Consider the following 20195-nt stretch of genomic DNA (forward strand, 5'->3'; position numbering starts at 1 on the left):
TTTCGAAACTGATTTCCGTTCATACGTAACACGCAAACCGTCTTACGCAATATCGTCCTAAATTTAGCCGAGACCAAGAAACCCGTGTTTCTCAGCCTCCGATTCCCGGCGAGTCCGCGCAGAAATTACAACTTGGAGTGCCAAATATGTATATATCATAGGTTGGTTTCACCTGTCGCAACGGGAGATACCCGGATAGGTTAACGTTTCCTTTCAAATTATCCTGGCTGGCAGCCCCCCTACCGAAACGTACAAATTCTCGATAGGTAATTATCGCGTCGGTGTCAGTCGCGATGGAAGGCGAAACTGACAGGAAAACTGACACCGTCCCGTACGACGCTCTTCTCGTCAGAAAGAATACAGTGCTGCGCGACTCGTCCTCGTCCTAGCTGCCAGTAACTTCTCAGAATTTACTTGGATTAAAACTCAAACAACCCCGTCTTTCGTTTCGAAGGGAGATGAAGGGAATTTTCTATATCAACGACAGTATAATACATTAATGCTGTTCAAGTACATATAATAGATGTTTGCTGCTATACAAGTACATTACGAAAGAGCAGGCAAGAGTGGACAGGTTCGCGGAATGTTTGTTTCGTAATAGGCGATACGAAGGCTGACTAAAACGTCTGACCCAATACCGTTCGAATTTAGTTCCAGAGCCGATATCTTCCTCTTCCTGGTGCTTGTTCGATAGAATCGTGAGAATTTAGCGTGATCCGACGACGGATTCCAAGAGCCGTTTATCGCATCGATCGCCATTTGATCCCGAAGCGGCGACGATTCGTGCGCGCAGATGCAAATTCGTTGTCGAAATAGAGGCTTTGTACGTAGACCAGGCCGGTAATTGTATCCTGGAGGAGGAACGCCGACGATACAGATTTTAGACGGTTGTATATCGGCTCGCCGCATAATGGAATGCTTTCTCCTTTCAAAGAACCAACGCGTAACGCGAGAAAACGGATTGCTTGGACCGATAGAGCTTTGTTCAAATTCTACGTAAAGTCGCCGTTTCGTAATAATATTTTTCAGACGACGGACAGACAATTAGGACATCCGACGATTTTATCCAACGACTCGAGGATATGGATACCATGGATCCCGACGAAAGAAACGTCGCGATAGATTTGGTTGTTCGGTCGAAAGATTTACAGCACGCTCGAATAAAAAATGTATTCGATAATAAATTGGCGGAGACATTCGACGAGCACGCTCTTATCTCAACATCGTTCGAGGATTACGAGCGTTACGAAGGGCGGAGGGCCGCGAAAGGGACGATGATTTGCCACGCATAAGATAAGTGACCAAGCTGTTTTATCAGCATCGCGCTTTAATCATCCACGGGAAGTACGATCGTGTTCCTCTTTAGATCGAGCGATTACGTCCACGGAGGGCTATTATTTTGCGTCCGCATCCGCCGTGTGCGAAATAAGAAAAACCGGTGCCGCGGCAACGACCGAAAGCACGAAGCGAATAAATTCAATCGCATCGAACGTCGTTAAGCTGTTATTAAATCAGATTTGCAACCAAAAAACTCTCTTAGCGGCGACCGCAGACTTCGTAAAATACTCTATTACGAATGTGTGTTTTCGCGCGTCAAAAGTCACGAACGATTAAGCTCGCGCGTGTCGTGGCTTCGCGACTAATGCGACCAAGCTTGCAGACTACCGGTTTTCGTCGGCGTCGTTTTACGTTGTTCGCCAGGATACGATACGTCGCTTCGTTCTAAAGCAAAAGGTTTACCGTATCCTGCGCAATTTCGCGTCGCTCGACTTTCAACGTCTATCACTGCCAGCTTGATTCGATATTTACTCCTGCAACAACTATCGGGTACAACAGCTACTGTAAAGTCGTTTGAATCTCTCGCGATATCGTCTTACTTTAATGCAACGCGACCGTTGCCTGGCAACTTTTAGCGGGACTAAGAACGGATATTAAAAAATAACAGGATGTCCCAAGATTTTTTATGTTCCCGAAAATAATGGAAACGATTAGAAGGATCGTTGGAAGAACGATATCGGGGGAGCTGGTTCGAATCGTTCGGAACGTACAAGAGGATGAACTCCTCGATGGAGGTGGCGGTGTCCTGTAGCGGGGTTTAGATTCCCGGCGTTTAGTAGTGTGCGGCCATCGGGTATTGATTGAATGGGAGGGCACGGGGTGCGAGAACAGGGCCGATCACGGGGACGGGGATGGGAACGGGAACACTAGGTAGAGAGGGAAATCAAGAGGGGGGGTCTGTCGGAAGGGACTGTGGTAAAAGGGACGAAGGAAGGAAGGAAGGAAGGAAGGAAGGAAGGGTGAGAATGACTATTACTTCGCTGGGTGTCCGCTAACCATTGTCCCGTTCCTATCGAAGAATAGAAGCCAGTCCTGGATCATTCGACCCGGCCACGGAGCTTTAAAGATGCGAAACCAATACTCGTATCGCCGGATAGAGGATCATCCGATTGCGTTCTTTCCGATCCCGTTGCTCATTTTTTAGCTTTCTTCGGAGCATCCTCTTCCTTGAGTCGTTTCCCGTGGCTCGGACAATATCGCAAATAAAAGCCGGGTCTTTCCATGTTACACGGCTAACCACTATACCGCATTTCACTATACCGCGAAGAAGCAATGGACAGCTGCGAATAAAATTGGATACTTGCGGCCGTGAAATCTCAACGGTTTCTTTTTCATCGTAAATCGGCGTTAACCAGAGCACTTTCATTTCGTACGGCATTTAAGCGCATCGACGAGATCTCCGAACCAGGGAGAAGAGAGAGCATTCGTTTGCAGTTGAATGGAATTTCGAGCAGCATCGGTTCGTTCTGCCTGTCCCTTTCTTCGTCCGCCTTTCCACCGCTCTAGCCACGGAATATCACAGAATATGTAGGTACCGACCCTACGCATCGACCACCATTTTTTGTCTCTCGATCTCTCTCCACCGGCCCTCGGTTCATACAAATCGAGCCCGCGAAGACCAAATCGTTTCCATATCGTTCGAATGGCAATAACGGGGAAATTTCGATGAATGCCATGGGGTAAATTAATTGGTTTGGTCAGCAGAAATTGAATCGCGTATTAAGTTCCAAGAGTACTCTTACGGTCTGGTTTCGATGGATTGGACCATATCGTGACCAACGGCAGCATCTACGATCATTTCTTCCGTCTTGCTGTCGTGTTTCTCTTTCCATCCCCTTCAAACGACGGTCGTACTTTCGACAGTAAAGAGTTTTCGGTAATTGCTAGGAAGCAGGTTAATAATATGAAAAGCACGGGTTACCGGCTCGTTGACCCGTAGGTGCAACGAAACGAAACATCAGGAGGAAATTTTAACCCGGTTTCGATTATCGAGAAGGCAAGCACCCTTAGCTCTATTTAGGGCGGAAAGTGCTTCTAGTCGTACAACACGAGCATACACGTGATAATAAAATTTCAAATATCTCCGTTTAATCAGAGTTTTTCACCGGGAACGAACAAGCCTAAAAAGTTAGGAAGCCGCGATACAAATTTCGACTTTCCCCTTTACCGGAGTAAACTGGAGGAATAAAAAGTCGATAGCATCGGGGATGGATATACTCGTCGATGCATTATCTCAATTTCTAAAATTTATTCCGAAACCAGAAATAACACGGAGGGTCCCTTCGACGTTAGAACGTCTCGAGGCGGTACAAGGGTCGCGTTGGGTCATGGTGGGTCGGTGCTCTGGAACGCCGAATCGAGGATGAAGGGTGGATTTCGAGGGTGAGTCATCGGGAAAACCCCGAAACTTTCTTCGATACGAGTGTTTGCAAGAACCGTGACTCATCGATGCCCATCGGTATGCTAGGCGAATCATCGTCGACGCTTATTTTTCTTTTTTACGCCCGATCGTTACGTTACAGAGTACACATGTGTACGTACACTTTGTTATCGAGTAACAAACGCATTGGTATTTCCTTTTCCTCGATAACGTACACAATTGCAAGAGGCTAAGCCCACGCGCCTCTATCGGAGCTTCTCGGTTTTGTTCCTGTCCGAGAAAAGAAGGAATCGCGGTCCTCTCCGAGCTCCGCCGAGTTCGTTCTATCGATTTACCGGGGAAAGCCGGGCAGAAGCGACGCCAAGAAACGGTCCATTCTAGCAGCTGCGTTTCCCGTTTCCCGTTTCCCGTTTCCCGTTGCACCGTTACGGAACCACGTGCGCGGAATCATTTCGCTCTCTTTGCTGTTTCTTCTCTCTTAAGAATACCGAAACAAGACCAACTTCTTTAAGGAATATGTTACAAGGAAATGACATCGCCATCGCGTTCTTGCGAGAGGAACGTCGGTACCGATACTTTTAGGTTTTTACTTGTTCATCGATAAACCGTGTACAAGTTTTGTAAAGCTCGTAGTCTCGATTCGAGATCGGGATTTTCCACGAAACGATTTGCCGTATGCAAGCATACGCGCGAGACGAAAACGAGAAAGCCTAAATACAGAACAGGCCAGGGATGTTAGAGCAACGAAACGATCGTACCGTGGTTTTGGTAAAACACCGGTTCCGTTCAACCTGCCTGTCTAAAAATAATTACGGCTTTAAAATGTGCCCGACTGCAGTGGTCGTCCGTTTATTCGACGCACCGATCGTTACTTTGTAACTTATCCGATGAACCGCAGCTGCTGATTTCATGCTATGTATGTATATACATTGTCGCACGATCGCTTCAACAATTTCAACTAATCGTAAATCCTGCTAGAATTATAGGCCAGTCTCCGTTTCGATATACATACAGGGTGTTCGGCCACCCCTGGGAAAAATTTTAATAGAGGATTCTAGAGGCCAAAATAAAACGAAAATCAAGAATATCAAGTTGTTGATGGAGGCTTCGTTAAAAAGTTATTAACAATTAAATTCAAAAATTTCAAATCGTTCTGGAAAAATTATTTTTAGTTGCAGGGGTCAATTGCAAGTATTTTTGGTCAACAGACATACCCCTGAAATCTTGCGCATTTTCAAGAAAAAAATTCAGTACGGTCGGAACTTTAAACGTTAATAACTGTTTAACGAAGCCTTGATCAACAAATTGGTATTCTTGATTTTCGTCTTATTTTCGCCTCTAGAATCCTCTGTTAAAATTTTTCCCAGGGGTGCCCGAACACTGTATATACGTATTACGTTTTCTCATTATCCAGTGGAATCCGTGGAGAAAAACATGATTTCTTTCTAGGGCGATCGATCGTTTCTAACCTAATCATGTTTTCTACTTGCACTTAACGAAGGTAAACAAGTTGACACCCATCTACCATACGCGCTGTTGCGTTGAACCGGCTTACAAGTTACTTGTCTGATCAAGGGCTAACCTGTTTATAAAGCAGTGAGAGAATCAATGGCTCCACTGAAATTCATCAACTCACATGTATTTACGCGCACGCTACATAGCAGTGATCCATGAAAGGAGGACTTTAAAATCAACTCGGAATTTTGAAGCCGGTACGACAGTCAGATTGGGCCACTTTCAGTCCACAAGGTGTAAGGTCTACTCTTTTAGTAACTTTTTCGTTAGTTATCGTTAGAAATTTCTAACGCTCGTTGGATCGCTTCTACCGGAAAGAAAGAAACAATGAAAAACACGGTGACTGTGTTACTCGTGATATAGCAGTCGAGAGCCGTTGCCGGAAATCGATTTTCCATCGAAACGTCTGCGCGGCAACAGCACCTCGTCGCGCGCGAATGTTTCCACCCTCGTCTAGTCGTTTCAGAAATCCTAATTTCCTGCCTGTCACTCGTAATTCGAACGTCAAAACGAGAGTAAAGGCGCCTCGCGATGTTTCTTAGCGGCGTTGAAATGAATTTTTCTTATCCGCGTCCGATAAAACTCGTCGACCTTCTCAGGTCGGACGCGGAGCAACGTTCGTGTTCGAAAGGCAATGGGTGTTTGTTAACCGTGTGTGAAAATCAATGGGAAGACGCGGCAAACGAAGCGCGACCGAATCCATATCGATGTATAGACAACGGTACCGAACGTCTAGTCCTTGTCGCCCCCATATTCGTTTCGTAAACGGAAATTTAATCTACCGATAGAATTCGTGATTGCAAAGTCGAGCGTGTAATTAAAAATCGGCCGGACGAACGACGTCGCGAGTACCGCGATAGCAAGCCAGTTAATACTCATCCAAGTTATCGGAACACGTATCCGAGAGGAGAAATGGATACACCGATTATCGCGGTTACGGCTATTTCCCGTCCATTCTCGCGATACGCGATTGTCCGAAACGTCGCGGGGGTGGGTGGGCAACCTCTCCCTCTTTAGCCTCGTTAAGCAAGCTTTTTAATCGATTTACAAATATTAGCACGCGATCAGGACTGGAGGAATCGAGGTTTCGCTGGGAAGAAACCGCAGTCACGGTGGTTTTCAGCCCTGCGAGTCGTACGTCGCGACACTGTAATCCACGAGAATTTACGGTCGCGCGATCGCCTATACTCTATACCGTGGCTCGCGCGCTCCCGTATCGAGCTATTTCGGTACGGACAGGGCCAAACCAAACATAAAGCGAAAATGGAACGAGCAGCGTATGGGAATTAACCGTGTATGCGATGCGTAACCGGGGACGAAAACGGAGACCCCGTCTAACGCAAATAGCTGTGCCGAGAAACTCGAACCCGACCGCTGTTATCCATGGTTTTGGCTTCTCCAACGACCGAGTACTCCACGTGCACGCGATCGCACGTGCACCATAGTTTTCGACGAGCCTTCTTCCACCCTCGAATCCTATACAATTTTATCCCTACGAAATTAAAAAAACCGATTCGTCGAATAGAAAAATCCAGTTTCGGAACACTGGATTCGATCCGTTTCCGTTACTGGCAGCGACGAGCTCAGCACCGAGCCAAACTTGTCAAGGACCGGGACCAGACAGCGGGCTACGCTTCCTTGTACAAACGTCAATAACAGAAATCGAAGTCTGTTTTTCGAGACGTCGAACTTACGCGAACGTTACGTCCATTTCTCAGGACAAGTTTCGTTCGAGACGCTCCGATTTCTCAATTTTTCTGCAAGTTTGGTTCCTCTCGAAACATTCCAATTAAATTTATCAACCTCGTTCGGTAAATTTGTCGAAAGCAAATTATCGATAAATTTCCAGACAGAGATAAATTGAATCGAACGAAACGAAACTAGGGAGAAAAGAGCGCGATCGGTTGCAAAGTTAAATCTTGGCGGCGTGGCAGTGGCCGCCAGCTCTAGGTATGTTTCTTTGTCTAGCTTGAGCCATTCTTCGGCCACGTTCCATAGAAAGCGACTCGGAATTGCTGAGTTGGGTGAAAAAGCAATCCACGTGGGGCAAGTGCTTGCTGGCAATGTTCCAATCCGGTGGGATTTTTCTACGAATGCCCGGCAACTCCGAGTCTCTCCGCGGCGTACTTTCGGTTTCTCGGTTAGGAGAAGAAGAGTTAGGTCGGGAAAGAGAAGCGAATCCGATGTCGAAAACGGTCGAGCGTGTTCGAACAGCCGGCTGACGGTGGCCGGTGTCGATAATTGAGGTGTCGATGCCTGACTCGAAGCGCAGCGCGAGCTCTACGCGTTATAGGCGCTAGCCACTGGCAGTCTGCCAACTATTCGTCGCTGCTATCGATGCCTTCGGTGTTGACCGACAAACAAAAGGGGCCTCTGTATTGTCCTCGTCGGCCGAATGCAGGTCGAGGATCCATCCAGTGGCCAGCTTCCATCCGGACGATATTGAATTTCCTAAAGGTCGATCGATGCTCGCCAAGCGCCCAGGATCAACCACCGTTGAATACTCTTGGCTCCCTAATCAACTTCAACCTCGAGTGGTCGACGTCGCATCTTCGAACGTCTTTCTTACAGGCTAACCCTACGCGCGGAGAAATTTTAAAAGGATCCGCGCGCGTATACTTTTCTATTCCGATCGAATAAAGAGTCACGGTTGCCTCGTTCAAGGTTCGCACCGAGAAAACGTTTCGCTATTTTCTTGGATTAATCGCACCAGGAAACTCGAGGGAACAGCCATTCTTCTTCTTCTTCTTCTTCTTCTTCGTCCTCGTCTTGTTTGCACCGACGAATCGACAAATGTCACTAAACGTCGCTCGCATTTTCCGCTAACGAAGACGCACGAAGAAAGTGATTCGGAAGATAAATCGCCGGAAACTCTGGGGAAAAATGCCTCTCGGTTCGAGCATCGCGGATGCTTACTCCGGTAATGGAGCTCCAGTTCTAAGAATGGAATAAAAGAGAACGATAAATTTACGTAATCCGGCGCGAATAAATCGGAATTTCAGCAAAATATCGATTAAAAAAGGAGTATGTACGCGAGACTAGAAGCGGCAAAGGCATCGCGTTAATCGAATCTTGATCGTGTCGGTGGGAAAACTCGACGATGGTTGAAAAGCTGCTGATTGACGCGAGCACGAAACGGCAATCGCCGACTAATGCATCGCGTCGCGTTACCTCGCCACGGAAGAATCAATTTCGTCGTTCCATTCTCCGTTAACCTTATCGTCGATTTACTCGTCTACGAACGAGGCATCGAGAGAGAATTTCTAACAAGGCGAGTCTTAATAGACGTCGAACCATCCAGCAACGTATAATCGGTCCTTTAAGCGCCGCGAGATCGAGTTCGTCGAGACGACTCGGGCACAAAGCCGCAATTACAAACGTATTAGCTCATGATTCGCGGAACGGTTCTTTGCGCCGATCCGATCGGGTTCCTGGTTGTCTATGCGCGTTACGAGACAAGAATTCATAAAGCGCGGTCGCGCGATTAATTCGACGACGCGGATGCGTGCGTGCGTGCGTGCGTGAGTTCGTTCCTTCCGTCTCCCCTCGCCACAAGGATATTTCTTCCGGTTACGCGAACAAGGACGTGCCGATTCCGTTCAAGAGTCACGAAATTGATCGGGAGAAGCGTGGTTCCCGAGGTTTGCGTTTAAATAAATTTCAGCGATGACGACAGACGTCTCGAGAACGGAGTTGGAAAACGTAAATCGGTGGGAAAGTGTTAAGATCGTTGCCAGGGAATTCCGAATACATACATGTATAGTTAATAGCGTGTTCTGGCTTTCCTCGCTTAGGCAGTCGCGTAAGTAGCTGTCGGAATGTCGGCGTAGGCGTTCCGGAAGTACAAGTAACGAGCGATAGCACGATGCTACGGGGTACGACGGTGCAAGCGAATAAGTGGTTGCTGCGAGATAAACCACCTTTCCAGATTGCAGCCCAGTGCAAACTAATTAACGGAGAACCACCACCCTTTGCTTGCCAACGTAAAGCAACCTTACACGTTACGCTCGAAACGTTCTCCATTTGTGACAACCTCTTTGGACATTGACATTGTTCTTCTATTTAAGCCCTCGCTGCGGTCATTTCTTTCGACCGTAAATTTTTAAACAAAACGAATAAGTACTCGGAATTAGTTGTTTAGAAATTCAAAGAGGATAGAACGATGGAATGTATTCGATGAGCTCGAGAAAAAATCCACGTCGTCGCATACGTATCGCATATTAATAATTTTATTAATCGTGTTCCAAGTAACGTGTCGATCGTACGAGCACGCTGGTTTCGCCGGATAACCAACCATAGTTAGTAACCGAAAGGGTACATAGAAATAGCAGATACGCGTTGGCCGTTGCCTACAGAGAGACAGAAAGTCGATGAAATAGAAAGAAACAGAGACTCTCGCAACTGTAGGATCTGGTTTTGCAAATGCCGCGCCGCGCGTCCTTTTTTCGATAACGAGTAAAGGTATATCGCGTCGATTCGCTGCGTTACCGCGCCAAATCCCGGCAGCTACGCGTAATGCCAGCATTATGTAAATCACGCGGCCAACCGCTTTGTAATTACACTCTTAACCCCTTTAACCGGTACTTTTCGTTCGATAAATGACTCCCCAGCTGCGCTCGATTACGTTACACGTACTTACGTCCGATCTCCTGGGTGAAATTCGTTCGAAAGGATCGTGCGAAATGCTCGATCCGTGAATTTCCTTCCTGTTCGATCGTACAATTTCAGTTAGGCGCAGCAACGGCAAAAGGCACTCTTAGAAACGGAACAATTTGCTTGCACGAAACAAAATAATCATCGTCCAGCTTGTAATTTAGAGTCGATCGAACACCTGCGCGAGACAAGTTCTTCACCTTCCGACGAATTAGATCGGAAATCCAGATCTAACCCTAATAATCCAACCGGAGCCCAAGTTTCCTTCCTCTTTGGAGGAATATTAATACCTTTAGGAACGCAATTAGTTTTGCGGCAGAGCAGAGGAACGAGGGATCGAGTCTGATCGGTTCCGTTGGCCCGTTTCCGCCAAAAGACGAAAGACGAAAGACGAAAGACGATGGCAGCACTGGTCGGTGAAAAGGGAGGATTATCGAAACGGCACTGTGCGCAACTCGGCTGTTTCAACGTTGCTCTGTTCTCGCTTAACTTAGTTTCCGGCCGTGTCGAACAGATCCCAAATACGATTAGCAGAGACTCCACGAAACTTGACGCGCTTACGAATCCCGTCAGGAGGGCGTTATATTTGGTTACGCCGCGCGTTCGTCGGATCTGCTCAGGGAAAATAAACTTTACACGGCGAGCCGGTCAAATTTTATGCTTCTGTTTTCCCTACCTTCTAAACGCGGTTTTCTACAACCGACGCGCGACGTTTCGTACACGTCTTTCAAATAGATCAAATAGAGTCTAATATTGTATGTATACAAGAATATAAACATGTACGCTAAAGGTACTGATTCTGGCTGGTATCCATCCGTTAATTTGTTCGCGTGTTTAAACTCTGTCTGCCGCTTCGCGCCGGTTTAACACTAAACCTACCGCGACCGTAAAATGACCGTTTTTAAAATTTCGTTTAATTTCGTAAATTTGGAAATAATATGTATGTATAGCAAAGACGAAAGGAGAGAGTCTTCAGTTTCCACTGCTTAGAACAGTCTAATAACGCGTATTAAAAATAGTTAAACTTTAGACGCGTGCAGTTCCGAAACTACTGGTGTTTTATTTATAATTGAGTCATTGTTAGAAGCGGCAAGGCCTCCCCTTTAAACTGGTTTTTGGTTTTTGGCGATCCGACTTTCCGTTTTCGAGATATCGTAATTTATGTGAAAGGTAATTTTTCAATCTCTCGGTCCGTCGCATGTACAATAGCCTATTCACGCGTATTAAAAATACTAAAAGTTTAGGCGCGTGCAGTTCTGAAATTACTAGTGTTTTCTGCATAATCGAGCTATCGTTGGAAGCGGTAAACCTTCCCCTTTAAAATGGTTTTTGGTTTTTGTCGATCCGACTTTCCGTTCCGGAGATATCGTAATTTATGTAAATGGTAATTTTTTGTATCTCTGTCTTCGTCTGACGCGTCGCGTCGGACCTCCTTGTCGCACGTGCGTGGTGCTGACCTAGCTCGCGTACGTGACTGCCGTGACCCAGTTTCGGCGTAGTATTTCCAAGAATTTACTACGCGCTACTATCTGCGCGCGCGAGATCAATGAACTCGCGCGAGCGCAACAAGGAAACGTAAACAAACCATATCTCCGAAACTAGCCACCGCATCGATGCCAAACTAAAATCGCTATATCTCCGGAACTAATGAAGCTATCGACTCGCACAAACGCTCATTTTAAAGGGCATTTCATCCTCTATCCGATTACCATATCAACTACTATTATTTATGTTGTCTTTTATGTTTATTTTAACATTTACTTTGACGCTACATATCCAAAGTAGTTTCGATACTTGTTATTGATCGTACGACTAGTGTACGATAAAACTGAACCATAAATTGTTTATTTAATTGAAAATTAATTTAAATGCAGGATGTTTGCGTAATTACTAGCAAGTACTTTTTCTTAAATACTTGTTTTTTTTTCTAGAACTAACTACGGCATCAACTTGGATGTAATGTTAAACAACGATTGAATTTTGATTATCGAATTCGTTGGCTGCCGACGAGCTCGTTTGCGATATCTTTTTGTCGAAGGCAGAACGTTGTACGGAACAACGCGTTCGCATAACGATTATGTGGTCTGCAGCGACTGGCATTCCTGGTAACGCGCCGCGGACGTCCAATGTCGGATGTCCGGACATCACGTAGACGGCTGCACGCGCGCTTACAAGCATTACTTCGGTCAATGTACCTACGTCTATCGTCTAACGTCCTATCAATTTCCTCGCGAGTCCATCCACTTCCGCGTAACTTTCAAATCAATAGCACGCGGCTCGACTTTCCGACTTATCAACAGCGACGCGAAACATTTTAAATTCGACTAGACACTCAAAGACGAAGCAACGATAAAAATAGTTGTTTACTCAATAAGTATTTATACGAGGATATTTTTCCAATCTTTAAATAAAACGGTCTGGTAGCCAGGTGGTAGAAAAGTAAGGCGATCTTAACATAAATATATAAATTAAATATAATGCAAAACAAGGGGAACAATCTGTAGAAGAGCAGCAGAGGGACGAAATAATAGGTACTGTGGGGTGGGTAATTGCTAAGTGAATCGTCTCGGATCGAGCACGGACTACGTGCAGCGCTCAATTAAAAATGGTCTTCTAGGAAATGAGGAAAAGAAAGAGAGAGAATACGATAGAAAAGGCTTCCCGTTGCCTTTCTTCTCATTCATGAATTTCGATGCACAAAGAAACGTTCAGCTCCATTTTCCTGCAATTATTAAAGTTCTATCTTATATCGAAACTCTCTGCGAAAGAACCTGAGAAGAAATACCTAATTCCTATTAAAGAAAAAAGCATTACCGAACAAAATAATTTCGCTTTCAAGTCCTCGTTTTAAATACTTATAACGTATCGCTTGAATCTAGCAAAAATTAGGTGTCGAACTTACCGGTAATTCGTCGAGCGTGTATCTTTTGTGGCACGAGTTCTGAAACAGAAAAGAAAAGAGCCTTTTAGACGCGCGACAAACAAATAATCGTTAATCTTTAGAGAAGAGAACGCTCGCATCTGGTTAGCCGTCTTGCAAACTCGACGAGAGGAGGTATGTATGTACCTTCTGCGAATCAAAGTCTGCACCGTCGATACGAGAGTAAGCATCGAAACGTTTTTGTCGTCTTGAATTAGAAGCGAGGGTGGGCCACGAGGGTGGGCAGGGTCGTGAAATTGTTGTCAAAGGTACGTGTTATCGTAATTCGTTCGAAATGTAAATTTAAAAGGTGCTTCGTCGACGACTATTTACATAGCAAAGTGCATCGCAACGATCAATTTGGTCACGTAGACCTCTTCGAAGTAAAGTGGAAAAAGTAACGAGTCATCGAGCATCGAATACATTTATGCGTTCGAGTTTCTAGACAAAGCAATAACTTAGAGAGAGGGTAAGCACGCTGACCGAATATGAATGCTAGGGTTCTGTGTGGTTGTATAGGCGAGAAGGTGGTTCCGAGCGACGCACTCGCAGAGCTTTTATGGAGTCTATCGGTCCACGACCATACATTGCCGACTGCTATCCGTCGTAGCTGATCGAACAGGAAGGCAAACGGGGAAGCGCGAGCGGAAGATCCGGGCTCGCGGTAGTTGTATTTCACTCGATTCCCGAGGGTGGGGCATTAGTCGCCATTGGGTGAGCGAACAATTACAGAGGACGGATTTGCATGAAAGTGGACAAACTTTTCACTCTGCGCGACGGCATTCTCTGCCGCGATTCGTGAAATTTCAACGATCGACCGTGTGCGTATTTGAATATGAAGCGTCGGCAAATTTTTTCGACGCGTTAACGATCGACGTCGATGGGTAGCAAAGAGATCTTTTCTCCCGCTGTTTCCACGGACGATCATGGTCCGATCTACGAAACGATCGGTAAATTTTTGTAATTTAAAGCGCGAGCCAGCGGCCGCACCGCGAGATATTCACGCGCGCGTGAACTTAACTCGCATATTTTTGGCGATGGTCCAACCAGTTTCATCGCGATAACGTCCCACCGATGCAACTTTATGCCGACGCTTCATCAAGAATCGCATTTAAGGACGATGCAGATGCGGTTTTTTCCAGCCCGTATGCAATCCCACGGACAAATTGAGTCACGCGATTTATGAAATTCACGCGGTCAAAAAATGTCTACCGCGAGACTTGCCGAGATTGCCAGTCATTGTTGCTATTATGCGTACACAGTCGTCGACGGAAACCGAAACTCCACCCTTCTATCGCTTTCCATGTACATAATAAGTCTTCGCGCAGACGGATAATACAAGCGGGCTTCCCAGCGAAATTAACCCATCCCACCGTTTGTTATAAATATTCATAAGGACTCGAAAGCTCGGAACGACGAAACAGTTGTAAAAAGAAGAAAAGAACGGACGGAGGAAATATACGCGCGCAACTCTAAACGAGAAAGGAACGGTGCTTAAATTACCGATTTTTCTTTTTCTACTTTAGGCCAGACATTTCATCCTACGTTTCGATTTCAACGTTTAAACGGTGCGCCGCCGATGGCTGCACTCGAGCGTGTTAATATGCTCGACGAAATAATCGAGCGGTCACGAGCTCGTCCGTCGCTCCAACGAGTCCTTTTCCTTCGTTACAGTCTTTCGTAAGACCTATAATTAGGCAAGTATCAAAGATATCATCCAACAGATGTTCTCGTTCCTAGGCTTTGTCCTTGAGTTGACTGATTGTCGTCTAGACTTCATGCTTCGGTAGCTAAGCCGTGGATTATTTCGTAGCAACGTAAGTGTACGTGGAAATTCTATGGGAAGACTGCTCCGAAACGAAATCTCGAGAATACCTCGGAGTCAGGCGAAATACAGTTTCGGAATAGTAACTCCGAAACGGTTTTCGTACGACTTTTCTTTTATGCAAACGACGGGACGCAAGAGTTTTTCGCCGTTGCTCGTTACTCAAGTTCAAGATCGAATTGCGAGATTGCGCGACGACGTTTATCGTTTCGAGACTTTCTGCCAACTTGGTAACGAGTGCGAGCTTCTGCCACGGCCACAAAATATTTCTCAATTTAACGCGAGGTTTGTCGCAGAAATGAATTCTTCAGAAACCGGCGCGACGCGGCGTCTACGATGGCGGAAACACTCCACGTTTCGCCGCGCAAACTTCCAGACTCTTTTCAACGGTCGCGGTCGGACGAAACTTGACTGCTCTTCTTACGAATAACGGGGAAACAAAGTTACGAGAATCGGATTTTCGAAAACCGATGCACGATGCTCGAATAGGCGTACGAGGGAAACTTTTCAAACAGTTTATGCTCGGACGTAGTACTCGTTACAGTTTCGTGCAATAGCAGTTGCATCGTTTTCGAAACGGATCGACAAAGGAATCTCGGTACAATTGTAATTAAAGAAAATTGAAGCGATCGAATCGTTGGTTTCGAGATACATATTAACGAGGTCTATGCCCCGTAAAGGATGCTCGTCGCTCGGTGGTGCATCTTTTAATCTCGATCGATTGGATAAGACCGCGAACCGTCTCGAGTCTTCGTATCGGTTTACAGGACGGTTTACTTGTAAACGCGTACCACCCATTTCTCGAATCACCGACACGATAATGCATACGACGCGACGGCCGAAGAAACGAGAAGGTATGCTTTCGTCGCGGCGGTGTTTGCTTTACCCAAAGTCTCCATTTAATCCGGTGCAATCGAAGAGTTTCCCCACCTGCCAGCCATTTCCTATTACTCCCTTTTCCCCTCGTTCCGTCGTCTCGCTCTCGTCCATGGTAATCCAGGATAAAATCCCAAAGTGATTGCCTTCCTTTTTCTACGGGCCGAGACGAAAAGAGGCAGACTGGCAGGCAGGCGGAGGCTTCCGTCGATACGCGTAGGAGGCGGCTGCTGGAATTGCAAAGTCGCGGACTGCTCTACATCGAGTCTATGCTATGAAAGGAAAGGAAGACATACGCGCGCGTACAAAGAGAGAGGAAAGATTGAAAAGAGGGTGCAGTGGACGACACGTAACTGGTAATCCGTGTCGAAAGGCGACCAAACCGGCCGGTCTACCTTAGAGGATCCTCGCAAATAGCAACGCGCGCAATAGTCGTCAAGCGTTCTATAAATGTTTTTTAAAATATAGTACGACTACTTCTTCCGACTAGATTGCCAAGTTTTCTTTTCCTTATCAATTACCAGCCAAGTAATGCAAGAAACGTAACGTATTTAGCGACGACAGAACATGATCGTTTTGGCGCGTAATCGAGGAAAGAACAACACCGTACTTCCCTGTAGCTACGGCAAGAAAATCGCACTGTGCACCGTGTTTTTCCTGCGACACGTTTCTGCCTGCCAGTCGCGACACTGAGATAATACACCGCTTATTTTCCGAGAACGACGTGGAATTGAGTCTGACGTTAGCGAAACCAGCTTAATCTCTAGAGGGGAAATTGCATTAGCACCCAAGTACAACAAAGCGAACAAACGTACGAGCAACGAGCCAACGATTTTCGACGCGCCTGGCCGGTCCTTTTCTACCGGAAAACCCTGCTAACGCTAGTAACAAACGAGGATAACCAGCGGACAAAATTACACGGAATTTTTCCGACAGATACGTTTCAACGAATACGATAATAATAATATACATGTACATATTCTTCGTAACCTGTCAAAATACTTGGCGTACATCCTCGAGTTTCTCGAATTCTGTTTTATCGCGACCACGTGATTCGTTTCCGGTTCTTTTACCCCGGTCGGTGACAACCGAGCGACAGTTTCTATCGGCTTTTACGATTCGATGAACTCTCTTGGGTGCCTCGTCGATACAGTTTTACGGGATTGTAAGAAACAGGACACGAAATATGTATTTCTCTATATTGGTACACTTTCGATAAATCCAACCTTTTCGAATAGATGACATTCAAATACGTAAATGTTTCAATTTCTCGTAGGCAATAAAATAGACATATTATCCCATCTCCATTAATTACTCGATCCTTTTTCGTTATATGGACTCTGCTCGGTCGTCGCGTTCAGCCCCGATTGCTGCTAGGCAGGCGATGCACGTATATCGCGAAAAATAATTAGCTCTTCGTTTAACTTGCAAACAAAGCTAATTCATAGAGCGTGTTCAGGGTGATCGCGAGCGGGGCACCGCGATATGCTGCTACGAGGTTGTACTGGAAGCACCAGGAGGGTAAATGAGCGGGTAAATGCAAACTACGGAACGGGTTGTAGCAAGGCTACGCGATATTTGCTCCTCCGTCTCTCGTTTTCTGCCGCCCCTCCCGACACGCTGATTCGTTACGCCAAGGTGCCGTACAGATAAACGCGTCGTTAACTAACATTCGCTCGACAAAAATTGTTCAAGTTAGAGTAGCTTTTCCGCCAAACTACCGATAACGATTAGACAAATTCTGAACGTAACCGACGATAAGAGAAACAAACGACCCACATGCTTGCGAAAATCAATTGATATACGAAATAAGGACAAACGATAATATAGTTAAAAAGGCAAATTGCAAGGTACACGGAAAAAGAAGAACGGTCGGAAACGGTATAGGTACGTTATAATTCGACGACCCTAACAGACTTCTTTATGCAAATTTATGCGCATCGGAGTGCAATTTTATTTAAAGATTGATCGTTCCGACGGAAATTGTCGGGCGTACGATTGCCCGGCGAGATGTTATCGGTGATGAAAATTCAGCGAATTTCATGGGTTCCGGCGATTATCGTTATCTGACTGGCCGCAACCGTACGTTTCGGGTACGTAAAAAGAGAAACATCGTGCTCGAGCATATTGTAACCTGTGCACGCGTAAACCCTTTTACTTATCGTAGATACGACTTCGTAAGAAGAAGCTTGGCCGTCTTTCGATAATGACAAGGATTCGATTAGTTTGCAGTTGGCGTCCAACGCTTCCTTCCTAATTGCAAAACGAATTCTTTTGTTCCGATATACGCGTTTACGCGTTTATTTTATTAGAATTTTAGAAATCCTTTCGAACGATGATCGTTACGGTCGTTGCTTCCTTTATTCGCGACAATAAAGTCTTTGGAAATTTGAACCGCGTTTCGTTGTTTCGGACGGAATTCGCAATCAGTTAACGAGCACAGCGAACATTAATCTCGAGAGATGGTTCGAGTTAGAGAAAAATGGAAAAAAGCCGTTTTCGAAAATTTTACCGAACGTTGCATTACCCAGTACAGATATTGTACGTATACGCATCGTGTTGTTCTTCTCCGCGTCACGAGAGATTCAGATTCACCAAATGCGAGCGCTTTTGTAATTTTCGTTCGTTTCGCTTCAGTCTATTGTTCTTTATTTATCTCTCTCACGTTCAACGGACTGCTACACAATACAATATTTCCTGAAACTTATCGATTTTTCAGTACGCGGGCTTATTTAGATATTACGGTTTTCCATCGGGAAATATTCCCAGTATCGTATTCGTCGCGAAAAGGGGTTTGTTTCGTTTATTCGACAAAGAGCATTAATTACTTATCTACGTTAACGAAGCGATTTTAAGCAATTAACGAACGTGTCGCGTAACGTTTGTTCGGAAACGAGTAAAAAATACGATTGAATCTTTGGCCGCGTATCGAGGGAGCCGAGTTGCCCGTACGGGAATGGGCTTTTTATATGGGTACTGTAGGGTCGAATAAGGGTCCCAAAGGGGCGAATGTCCTCTGCGGACTAACGAAACGACGAGAAAATTCCTGGATGCCTGACGGTAAAGTGCGTGCAATCACGCGTAGCTCTCGACTGCTTCGATCCTCGGAATTTAATTACGATCACGTCGGGGGAAAAATAGTCCAACCGGACCATTGTCGTCATTTTATTCGATAAACTCTATCCTCCATGCAAATCGCACTTTCGCCAATTACGTATAGCTGGGACTCGAGGCAGACGCGAATAAAGTTTACCTACTTCCTTTGTCTAGCTTTTCAGACGGCTCGAGACGCCGCGCCGCTTCTTTCGATTTTAGCTCGATTCGCAATAAGGATTTTTATTAGATTCGCCAATGAGTGACTTGGACGATCTATTTCTCGCGCGATGCAGTATGTCGGTGGAATCGACGGTTGAAAAGGCGCAGTCGGAAAGGTTCGTGGAATATTAACGACCAACCTAGAGGAGACGCATCCCAACGCATCGCATCGCATCGCATCGCATCGCATCGCATCGCATCGATCCTTATCTGGTCTAGTCTCGCCTGACAAAGCGCACGTATTAAACTGAAAGCGTGCTGCTGCATGAAAACATCCAAACATCCGTTTCAAACACAGGCTTTCATCGACAAAAAGCGAGAAAAACGAATTACAGCAGCAACGATATGCGTCGTATTTTCCAATTTACCTTTTCTGCTCGTTTAAACGACAAACCTTTTAAATCTACATATTATGCCAGGCCGTTACGACGTATCTAGTATTCGTTTTAAAAAGTGAACTCAACTAGAAACTGTAACGTTATCGATGAACAAGAATAATTCATGCACGAGAGAATACGCGGAGAGGTAATATCACTCGTGCGTGAACAAACTATGCGCATCGATACAAAGTTACGCGATTCTGCGAGATTAAGCGTACGCAGGCAGGGTTAGAGTTATATCGTACGTTGACGTATACGGGAACAATGACACCGTCGTACGACGCTCGATACTGTATATCGGCGGTTTCGTTAGCAGAAACCTTGCTCTCCTCGGTGGGGAAATACCGTATTCGGATTTATCGAACGTACGAGTACGCTGCCAAGCTGTCGCCGTGTACACACGGATACTTGTTGAGTTTACCTAATGAGATTTACCAGTATCCAATTACCTAAAGTGCTTTTCTGATGGTCGCTTCACCTCCTATCAATCAAATTTCCCTTCGGCCAACGGGCTGCTCCGTTTCGATGCTTTGCGTATTTAGTTTCGCGAATGCATCGGTGCACGGCTGCACCGCTCAATGCATTCCGACAACGCCGATCGAGTCCCTGTGCACGTTTATTACAAAAACGAATAATATGTATATTCCTTTCGTTTGTAAATCAAATAAACCCTATACCCTAACAAGCTTAGTATACTTGAATCGGCGCTTTGTTAATGCAGTTTTAGGCAGAGCAAAAGTCGACGCTTTTATCAAGTCTGTTTCCTAAATTTCTCATTATGTTAATAGGATCGCTTTACCAGCTAGCTTGGTTTCGTACGTTGTTGGTCCGAATAAAAGAGCAAATCCGACTAATCTTGGACGGTGTCCTTAAATCTTAACATTAAAAATTTTAAATAGGAAGATTAGATAATTATGTTAACGCAATCGTTTCATCGTTTATTATCGTTAATTCTAGCAAAACTAACGTCATACTGCACCGTTAGAGGTTCAA

At 45.6% G+C, this 20195-nt stretch overlaps 1 protein-coding gene across 5 annotated transcripts in view; it reads right to left on the reverse strand.

Moving 5' to 3' along the window:
• Positions 1–20195, reverse strand: part of Tinc (transmembrane protein tincar) — a 61996-nt gene that overhangs the window by 25234 nt on the left and 16567 nt on the right. For 4 of the 5 annotated variants that reach the window (XM_076769246.1, XM_076769244.1, XM_076769245.1 and 1 more), the window contains exon 2: positions 12789–12827. The exons of the other annotated variant lie outside the window; for it this stretch is intronic. The gene's annotated coding sequence lies outside the window, so the exon portion shown is untranslated. The remainder of the gene's footprint in view (positions 1–12788; positions 12828–20195) is intronic. 5 annotated transcript variants of the gene reach the window in all.

Source organism: Colletes latitarsis, chromosome 7 (genome assembly GCF_051014445.1).
Source record: "Colletes latitarsis isolate SP2378_abdomen chromosome 7, iyColLati1, whole genome shotgun sequence".
NCBI classification, from domain to species: domain Eukaryota; kingdom Metazoa; phylum Arthropoda; class Insecta; order Hymenoptera; family Colletidae; genus Colletes; species Colletes latitarsis.